The 10,738-nt window shown below is 44.7% G+C and overlaps 1 long non-coding RNA gene across 1 annotated transcript; it reads left to right on the forward strand.

Moving 5' to 3' along the window:
• Positions 1 to 560: 560 nt before the first annotated feature.
• Positions 561 to 2,199, forward strand: LOC128475155 (uncharacterized). The gene is made up of 3 exons (XR_008346451.1): positions 561 to 670; positions 1,476 to 1,554; positions 2,061 to 2,199. It is a non-coding gene; the product is annotated as an uncharacterized LOC128475155 (long non-coding RNA).
• Positions 2,200 to 10,738: the final 8,539 nt, after the last annotated feature.

Here is a 10,738-nt window from a genome sequence, read left to right on the forward strand (position 1 = left end):
GGTAGGGGAAGCCCACGGTGTCCAGGATCTCTTCTCCAAATGTCATGGAATTTCAGGTCCAATCCCCCGAACGCTGTGATACAGTGCGGCAACTTCTTCCAGCCAGGGAGCGGGAAAACCACCCCCAAAGAATAATCAACTGCTGCTTATATTTAAAGATATAGGTTTATTACGGGAATATGCATTTAAAATAATTTTATTTAAATTTAAAAAAAAAGTACTTTAAGATATATAAAATATAAATATGTAAACGTCAAACGATTCAGTGAAATAAAAAGTCTTTCCTCAACGCGTTTCGGCTTTAATGGCTTCCTCAGGAAAAAAGTATTTGATCGCTTCTTCCACTCTTTTTGTGTGTTAATTCGTTGTATTTTCTTCTATATACGCTAGATGGCGGTGTAACGTTGTTTCCCAGAACATGAGGACGTGTTGTACGCACATGTACACTAGGTGGCGCTGTTACGTCATTCCACAATACGTGAGGACGTATTGGAGGCTGGATGTGCGTACTGCCGTCATTCTGTTTATACGCGTCCCCATAGAAACGGCTTCTCCTTCTCCGTAGGGCTGTCTCTTTTCTTGGTGTTGCATCATGTCCTAGTGTCCTGCTGTGCTGTGCAGTGCAGATGTTAAGAAATGACATTTGAAGACGGATTAACATGAACGCTAAGTATAAACGCTATAGGATGTAAACGTTTAAGGATGTGATTGCATTAAACGTGGATATATGAACTATAACTAAACATACTATGGGTTTTGTTTATACATAAATGTCTATATGAATCCACAGAAAAGAGAGCAATATGCCAAACAATAATACAAAATCTGAAATATTGGAATTGTGTATAGTAAAAAGTAATATTGAAGAACCCATGAATGAATAAGTAGTCTGTGTCTATTTATTTCAAATGGGGGTTAGGATCCCTTAGGTGAAAGCGTGAATATCCAAGTTTATGTTCAAGCCTCCTTTTTTTATATGTTCCTAATTTAAAGATCCACTTAGTTTCCTTTCTTGAAATGTTTTCTGCACTATTCCCTCCTCTCCAATTTGGGGGTACAGTGTCTATTCCCATGATTCAAAATTGATTAATTGAGAAAACAGGACATGAATTACAGTATCGCGGAACACCGTGTTTAATGCTTGAATTCATAATGTTCCCAAGATGTTCCTAAATTCTTCCTTTAAGTGGTCTGGTTGTTCTTCCCCCATACTGTGCACCACATGGACATTGTAATAAATAAATTACAGATTTGGTGGTGCAGGTGATGAATTTCTTAATTTCGTATGTAGTCCCTGTCCTATTACTGATAAAACTGTTTGTTTTCCTTGGTAGGTAGGTGCACATCTTGCACCTACCGCATGGGCAAAAAACAATGGGTTTCTTGCCCAGAAAGGTATTAAAATTAATTTCTGTTTTCTTTGTTGGGAGGAAAATGTTTTTCAAATTATTTGTTTTTTTTGTATACGATTTGAGGTTTTTCCGGTAAGAGGGGACCTAAAATGTCATCGCTCTTCAGGACATGCTAGTGTTTCCGCAATATCTTTTTAATGTGGTAAGCCTTAGTATTATATTCCTTAATGAATGAAAAACTGAAATCTTTCTTGTTCATATTATGTTCGGGCTTTCCTTTTAGTAGATGAGATCTGTCCATTTGTTCCACTTTCTGTTGACTTCTCGCTAATAACTCTATTGGATAGTGTTTCTCCCTAAATTTACTTTTAATATCTGTGGTGTGTTTTATAAAGTCCTGGTCCCGTGTACAGTTCCTCCTTATTCTCATCATCTGCCCCGTGGGGATGTTATCTAACCATGCTGGGTGATGACAGCTTGTGTAATCAATGAAACCATTGGCATCGGTAGCATTTTTATAATTTCTGGAGCATTGCCTTCTGTGAATAGTTCCACATCCAAGAATTCAACACTTTGCTTTAGTATGTTGAAAGTAAATTTTAGGTTGTATTGGTTCTGGTTGATGTATTCTATAAATTGATGTAATTTATCCAGTGTTCCCCTCCATATAATTAACACGTCATCGATATATCTCTTCCACTGCACCAGGTCTGCTTCAAATGGATTGTTGTGCCATATCTGTTCTGCTTCCCATTCGGCTACGAAAAGGTTGGCGTAACTCGGCACGAACCTGGCACCCATGGCTGTCCCACATAGATGACGGTAAAACTGGTGTTCAAACAAGAAATAGTTATATTTCAAAAAAAAATCGATACATTCCAAAATGAAATCCTTCCGATGTGTTGCATGTTAACTCCATGTTTAATGCTATCTCAATGAGTAGTGTTATGTCCATGTTTAATGCTATGTCCATATTTAATGTTATCTCTATGTGTAATGTGTGACAGTGTAAACCCCAGGGAGATGCTTAGTGTGGCATTTGGGTACAGGTGCTATCCAGATCGTAAATATGGGTCCCTAGGGTGGAGCAATTGGAGAGCAGGGTGGGAAATGCTCCGTTTCCCCATGCTCTGGAAATTCCATGCCGAGTTTTCCAGGACGCAAGAAGTCCACAGGATCCGGTCCGGGATTCCTATGGGGCCGGCATCAGGCACAGGTGCTGGACATTAAAAACCCCTGGAGCTTGATACTCAGAGAGACTGTTGGGGGAAGTGGAAGTTCCCTGTGCTCCCAGGGCAAGGAGAGGCCCCGAAGAAGACAATCCCTGAGCCAAGTGAGGCAATACCTGCCTGGACATTTCTTTTGCAGGTTTCACAGATATGCAATACTTTTATCCAGCAAAAAGAAACTTCACGTCCTGATCATCAATAAGTCGTCACAAACACATCAAGGCCATCCTCCATAAGATATGTATTTCAGCCAGCAATACACAAGGGCACATACCATGCAACAGTCAAACAGTGGTTTTTGGGGTTTAAGCGGTTAAAATAAGGAGGAAAAAAAAACAAAAAAAAATGAGCTGCTGTTCCTGGCTCTAATTGCCCTAGAGGACTTAGGTGCTTAGGACCCCTAAAAGTGACATGTATGGCCCTCATGCTATAGGGTTTGTCACATATGGTGGAGGATGCGGGCAAAGCACTGCTATGGTCTGTGGGCAGAAAGCAGGAACCAAAAAAAAAAAAACGAAAAAAAAACGAGCTGCTGTTCCTGGCTCTAATTGCCCTAGAGGACTTAGGTGCTTAGGACCCCTAAAAGTGACATGTATGGCCCTCATGCTATAGGGTTTGTCACATATGGTGGAGGATGCGGGCAAAGCACTGCTATGGTCTGTGGGCAGAAAGCAGGAACCAAAAAAAAATGAGCTGCTGTTCCTGGCTCTAATTGCCCTAGAGGACTTAGGTGCTTAGGACCCCTAAAAGTGACATGTATGGCCCTCATGCTATAGGGTTTGTCACATATGGTGGAGGATGCGGGCAAAGCACTGCTATGGTCTGTGGGCAGAAAGCAGGAACCAAAAAAAAAAAACGAAAAACAAAAAAAAAAAAGAGAAAAAAAAAATTCACTTTATTTTAACCGCTTAAACCCCAAAAACCACTGTTTGACTGTTGCATGGTATGTCTCTAACTGAACTATGCTGGTGCAGACTGACCAGCCTAATCACCCACTACCTCAACCTCCCAGCCAGACCCAGCTACGCCAGGCTCTGGAAAACCTCCCCCAGACAACACACAAAACGTCCAGGCAGGTATTGCCTCACTTGGCTCAGGGATTCTCTTCTTCGGGGCCTCTCCTTGCCCTAGGAGCACAGGGAAACTTCCTCTTCCCCCAACAGTCTCTCTGAGTATCAAGCTCCAGGGGCTTTTAATGTCCAGCACCTGTGCCTGATGCCGGCCCCATAGGAATCCCGGACCGGATCCTGCAGATTTCTTGCCTCCTGGAAAACTCGGCATGGAATTTCCACAGCATGGGGAAACGGAGCATTGGCCCACCCTGCTCTCCAATTGCTCCACCCCAGGGACCCATATTTACGATCTGGATAGCACCTGTACCCAAATGCCACACTAAGCATCTCCCTGGGGTTTACACTGTCACAAATGCTATGTCCATGTTTAATGCTTTATCCATGTGTAAGGCAGTGTCAGTGTTTAATGCTATCTCCATGTTTAATGTTATCTCTATGTGCAATGCTATGTCCATGTTTAATGCTATTGTCAGGAACCACTTTTTCGCTGCCTGAACCATGGCTTTTTTTATACCTGTGGTGTTTAAATCTGCTACCACTAGTGGCCGCCCTCTGGAGCACTCAGAACTCAGGTGTGCCTTGTTACCTGGGTTGAGCCCTAGCCAATACATCCAGCTGGCCCTTGTTACCTGTGATTACCCTGCCTTTATGAACCTGCCCTGCCCTTCAGTCAGGGCCTTTGTATTGAAGTCTATGGATCTTCCTGCTGTGGCTCGGCACCTGTACTGTTCCTGGTTCCCTGCTTTGTGTCCTGAAACTGGTGTTCAAACAAGAAATAGTTATATTTCAAAATAAAATCGATACATTCCAAAATGAAATCCTTCCGATGTGTTGCATGTTAACTCCATGTTTAATGCTATCTCAATGAGTAGTGTTATGTCCATGTTTAATGCTATGTCCATATTTAATGTTATCTCTATGTGTAATGTGTGACAGTGTAAACCCCAGGGAGATGCTTAGTGTGGCATTTGGGTACAGGTGCTATCCAGATCGTAAATATGGGTCCCTAGGGTGGAGCAATTGGAGAGCAGGGTGGGAAATGCTCCGTTTCCCCATGCTGTGGAAATTCCATGCCGAGTTTTCCAGGACGCAAGAAGTCCACAGGATCCGGTCCGGGATTCCTATGGGGCCGGCATCAGGCACAGGTGCTGGACATTAAAAACCCCTGGAGCTTGATACTCAGAGAGACTGTTGGGGGAAGTGGAAGTTCCCTGTGCTCCCAGGGCAAGGAGAGGCCCCGAAGAAGACAATCCCTGAGCCAAGTGAGGCAATACCTGCCTGGACATTTCTTTTGCAGGTTTCACAGATATGCAATACTTTTATCCAGCAAAAAGAAACTTCACGTCCTGATCATCAATAAGTCGTCACAAACACATCAAGGCCATCCTCCATAAGATATGTATTTCAGCCAGCAATACACAAGGGCACATACCATGCAACAGTCAAACAGTGGTTTTTGGGGTTTAAGCGGTTAAAATAAGGAGGAAAAAAAAACAAAAAAAAATGAGCTGCTGTTCCTGGCTCTAATTGCCCTAGAGGACTTAGGTGCTTAGGACCCCTAAAAGTGACATGTATGGCCCTCATGCTATAGGGTTTGTCACATATGGTGGAGGATGCGGGCAAAGCACTGCTATGGTCTGTGGGCAGAAAGCAGGAACCAAAAAAAAAAAACAAAAAAGAAAAAAAAAAATTCACTTTATTTTAACCGCTTAAACCCCAAAAACCACTGTTTGACTGTTGCATGGTATGTCTCTAACTGAACTATGCTGGTGCAGACTGACCAGCCTAATCATCCACTACCTCAACCTCCCAGCCAGACCCAGCTACGCCAGGCTCTGGAAAACCTCCCCCAGACAACACACAAAACGTCCAGGCAGGTATTGCCTCACTTGGCTCAGGGATTCTCTTCTTCGGGGCCTCTCCTTGCCCTAGGAGCACAGGGAAACTTCCTCTTCCCCCAACAGTCTCTCTGAGTATCAAGCTCCAGGGGCTTTTAATGTCCAGCACCTGTGCCTGATGCCGGCCCCATAGGAATCCCGGACCAGATCCTGCAGATTTCTTGCCTCCTGGAAAACTCGGCATGGAATTTCCACAGCATGGGGAAACGGAGCATTGGCCCACCCTGCTCTCCAATTGCTCCACCCCAGGGACCCATATTTACGATCTGGATAGCACCTGTACCCAAATGCCACACTAAGCATCTCCCTGGGGTTTACACTGTCACAAATGCTATGTCCATGTTTAATGCTTTATCCATGTGTAAGGCAGTGTCAGTGTTTAATGCTATCTCCATGTTTAATGTTATCTCTATGTGCAATGCTATGTCCATGTTTAATGCTATTGTCAGGAACCACTTTTTCGCTGCCTGAACCATGGCTTTTTTTATACCTGTGGTGTTTAAATCTGCTACCACTAGTGGCCGCCCTCTGGAGCACTCAGAACTCAGGTGTGCCTTGTTACCTGGGTTGAGCCCTAGCCAATTACTCCAGCTGGCCCTTGTTACCTGTGATTACCCTGCCTTTATGAACCTGCCCTGCCCTTCAGTCAGGGCCTTTGTATTGAAGTCTATGGATCTTCCTGCTGTGGCTCGGCACCTGTACTGTTCCTGGTTCCCTGCTTTGTGTCCTGAAACTGGTGTTCAAACAAGAAATAGTTATATTTCAAAATAAAATCGATACATTCCAAAATGAAATCCTTCCGATGTGTTGCATGTTAACTCCATGTTTAATGCTATTTCAATGAGTAGTGTTATGTCCATGTTTAATGCTATGTCCATATTTAATGTTATCTCTATGTGTAATGTGTGACAGTGTAAACCCCAGGGAGATGCTTAGTGTGGCATTTGGGTACAGGTGCTATCCAGATCGTAAATATGGGTCCCTAGGGTGGAGCAATTGGAGAGCAGGGTGGGAAATGCTCCGTTTCCCCATGCTGTGGAAATTCCATGCCGAGTTTTCCAGGACGCAAGAAGTCCACAGGATCCGGTCCGGGATTCCTATGGGGCCGGCATCAGGCACAGGTGCTGGACATTAAAAACCCCTGGAGCTTGATACTCAGAGAGACTGTTGGGGGAAGTGGAAGTTCCCTGTGCTCCCAGGGCAAGGAGAGGCCCCGAAGAAGACAATCCCTGAGCCAAGTGAGGCAATACCTGCCTGGACATTTCTTTTGCAGGTTTCACAGATATGCAATACTTTTATCCAGCAAAAAGAAACTTCACGTCCTGATCATCAATAAGTCGTCACAAACACATCAAGGCCATCCTCCATAAGATATGTATTTCAGCCAGCAATACACAAGGGCACATACCATGCAACAGTCAAACAGTGGTTTTTGGGGTTTAAGCGGTTAAAATAAGGAGGAAAAAAAAACAAAAAAAAATGAGCTGCTGTTCCTGGCTCTAATTGCCCTAGAGGACTTAGGTGCTTAGGACCCCTAAAAGTGACATGTATGGCCCTCATGCTATAGGGTTTGTCACATATGGTGGAGGATGCGGGCAAAGCACTGCTATGGTCTGTGGGCAGAAAGCAGGAACCAAAAAAAAAAAAACGAAAAAAAAACGAGCTGCTGTTCCTGGCTCTAATTGCCCTAGAGGACTTAGGTGCTTAGGACCCCTAAAAGTGACATGTATGGCCCTCATGCTATAGGGTTTGTCACATATGGTGGAGGATGCGGGCAAAGCACTGCTATGGTCTGTGGGCAGAAAGCAGGAACCAAAAAAAAAAAACGAAAAAAAACCAAAAAAAAATGAGCTGCTGTTCCTGGCTCTAATTGCCCTAGAGGACTTAGGTGCTTAGGACCCCTAAAAGTGACATGTATGGCCCTCATGCTATAGGGTTTGTCACATATGGTGGAGGATGCGGGCAAAGCACTGCTATGGTCTGTGGGCAGAAAGCAGGAACCAAAAAAAAAAAACGAAAAACAAAAAAAAAAAAGAGAAAAAAAAAATTCACTTTATTTTAACCGCTTAAACCCCAAAAACCACTGTTTGACTGTTGCATGGTATGTCTCTAACTGAACTATGCTGGTGCAGACTGACCAGCCTAATCACCCACTACCTCAACCTCCCAGCCAGACCCAGCTACGCCAGGCTCTGGAAAACCTCCCCCAGACAACACACAAAACGTCCAGGCAGGTATTGCCTCACTTGGCTCAGGGATTCTCTTCTTCGGGGCCTCTCCTTGCCCTAGGAGCACAGGGAAACTTCCTCTTACCCCAACAGTCTCTCTGAGTATCAAGCTCCAGGGGCTTTTAATGTCCAGCACCTGTGCCTGATGCCGGCCCCATAGGAATCCCGGACCGGATCCTGCAGATTTCTTGCCTCCTGGAAAACTCGGCATGGAATTTCCACAGCATGGGGAAACGGAGCATTGGCCCACCCTGCTCTCCAATTGCTCCACCCCAGGGACCCATATTTACGATCTGGATAGCACCTGTACCCAAATGCCACACTAAGCATCTCCCTGGGGTTTACACTGTCACAAATGCTATGTCCATGTTTAATGCTTTATCCATGTGTAAGGCAGTGTCAGTGTTTAATGCTATCTCCATGTTTAATGTTATCTCTATGTGCAATGCTATGTCCATGTTTAATGCTATTGTCAGGAACCACTTTTTCGCTGCCTGAACCATGGCTTTTTTTATACCTGTGGTGTTTAAATCTGCTACCACTAGTGGCCGCCCTCTGGAGCACTCAGAACTCAGGTGTGCCTTGTTACCTGGGTTGAGCCCTAGCCAATACATCCAGCTGGCCCTTGTTACCTGTGATTACCCTGCCTTTATGAACCTGCCCTGCCCTTCAGTCAGGGCCTTTGTATTGAAGTCTATGGATCTTCCTGCTGTGGCTCGGCACCTGTACTGTTCCTGGTTCCCTGCTTTGTGTCCTGAAACTGGTGTTCAAACAAGAAATAGTTATATTTCAAAATAAAATCGATACATTCCAAAATGAAATCCTTCCGATGTGTTGCATGTTAACTCCATGTTTAATGCTATCTCAATGAGTAGTGTTATGTCCATGTTTAATGCTATGTCCATATTTAATGTTATCTCTATGTGTAATGTGTGACAGTGTAAACCCCAGGGAGATGCTTAGTGTGGCATTTGGGTACAGGTGCTATCCAGATCGTAAATATGGGTCCCTAGGGTGGAGCAATTGGAGAGCAGGGCGGGAAATGCTCCGTTTCCCCATGCTGTGGAAATTCCATGCCGAGTTTTCCAGGACGCAAGAAGTCCACAGGATCCGGTCCGGGATTCCTATGGGGCCGGCATCAGGCACAGGTGCTGGACATTAAAAACCCCTGGAGCTTGATACTCAGAGAGACTGTTGGGGGAAGTGGAAGTTCCCTGTGCTCCCAGGGCAAGGAGAGGCCCCGAAGAAGACAATCCCTGAGCCAAGTGAGGCAATACCTGCCTGGACATTTCTTTTGCAGGTTTCACAGATATGCAATACTTTTATCCAGCAAAAAGAAACTTCACGTCCTGATCATCAATAAGTCGTCACAAACACATCAAGGCCATCCTCCATAAGATATGTATTTCAGCCAGCAATACACAAGGGCACATACCATGCAACAGTCAAACAGTGGTTTTTGGGGTTTAAGCGGTTAAAATAAGGAGGAAAAAAAAACAAAAAAAAATGAGCTGCTGTTCCTGGCTCTAATTGCCCTAGAGGACTTAGGTGCTTAGGACCCCTAAAAGTGACATGTATGGCCCTCATGCTATAGGGTTTGTCACATATGGTGGAGGATGCGGGCAAAGCACTGCTATGGTCTGTGGGCAGAAAGCAGGAACCAAAAAAAAAAAACGAAAAAAAAACAAAAAAAAATGAGCTGCTGTTCCTGGCTCTAATTGCCCTAGAGGACTTAGGTGCTTAGGACCCCTAAAAGTGACATGTATGGCCCTCATGCTATAGGGTTTGTCACATATGGTGGAGGATGCGGGCAAAGCACTGCTATGGTCTGTGGGCAGAAAGCAGGAACCAAAAAAAAAAACGAAAAACAAAAAAAAAAAAGAAAAAAAAAAATTCACTTTATTTTAACCGCTTAAACCCCAAAAACCACTGTTTGACTGTTGCATGGTATGTCTCTAACTGAACTATGCTGGTGCAGACTGACCAGCCTAATCATCCACTACCTCAACCTCCCAGCCAGACCCAGCTACGCCAGGCTCTGGAAAACCTCCCCCAGACAACACACAAAACGTCCAGGCAGGTATTGCCTCACTTGGCTCAGGGATTCTCTTCTTCGGGGCCTCTCCTTGCCCTAGGAGCACAGGGAAACTTCCTCTTCCCCCAACAGTCTCTCTGAGTATCAAGCTCCAGGGGCTTTTAATGTCCAGCACCTGTGCCTGATGCCGGCCCCATAGGAATCCCGGACCAGATCCTGCAGATTTCTTGCCTCCTGGAAAACTCGGCATGGAATTTCCACAGCATGGGGAAACGGAGCATTGGCCCACCCTGCTCACCAATTGCTCCACCCCAGGGACCCATATTTACGATCTGGATAGCACCTGTACCCAAATGCCACACTAAGCATCTCCCTGGGGTTTACACTGTCACAAATGCTATGTCCATGTTTAATGCTTTATCCATGTGTAAGGCAGTGTCAGTGTTTAATGCTATCTCCATGTTTAATGTTATCTCTATGTGCAATGCTATGTCCATGTTTAATGCTATTGTCAGGAACCACTTTTTCGCTGCCTGAACCATGGCTTTTTTTATACCTGTGGTGTTTAAATCTGCTACCACTAGTGGCCGCCCTCTGGAGCACTCAGAACTCAGGTGTGCCTTGTTACCTGGGTTGAGCCCTAGCCAATTACTCCAGCTGGCCCTTGTTACCTGTGATTACCCTGCCTTTATGAACCTGCCCTGCCCTTCAGTCAGGGCCTTTGTATTGAAGTCTATGGATCTTCCTGCTGTGGCTCGGCACCTGTACTGTTCCTGGTTCCCTGCTTTGTGTCCTGAAACTGGTGTTCAAACAAGAAATAGTTATTTTTCAAAATAAAATCGATACATTCCAAAATGAAATCCTTCCGATGTGTTGCATGTTAACTCCATGTTTAATGCTATCTCAATGAGTAGTGTTATGTC

Source organism: Spea bombifrons, chromosome 2 (assembly GCF_027358695.1).
Source record: "Spea bombifrons isolate aSpeBom1 chromosome 2, aSpeBom1.2.pri, whole genome shotgun sequence".
NCBI lineage: Eukaryota > Metazoa > Chordata > Amphibia > Anura > Pelobatidae > Spea > Spea bombifrons.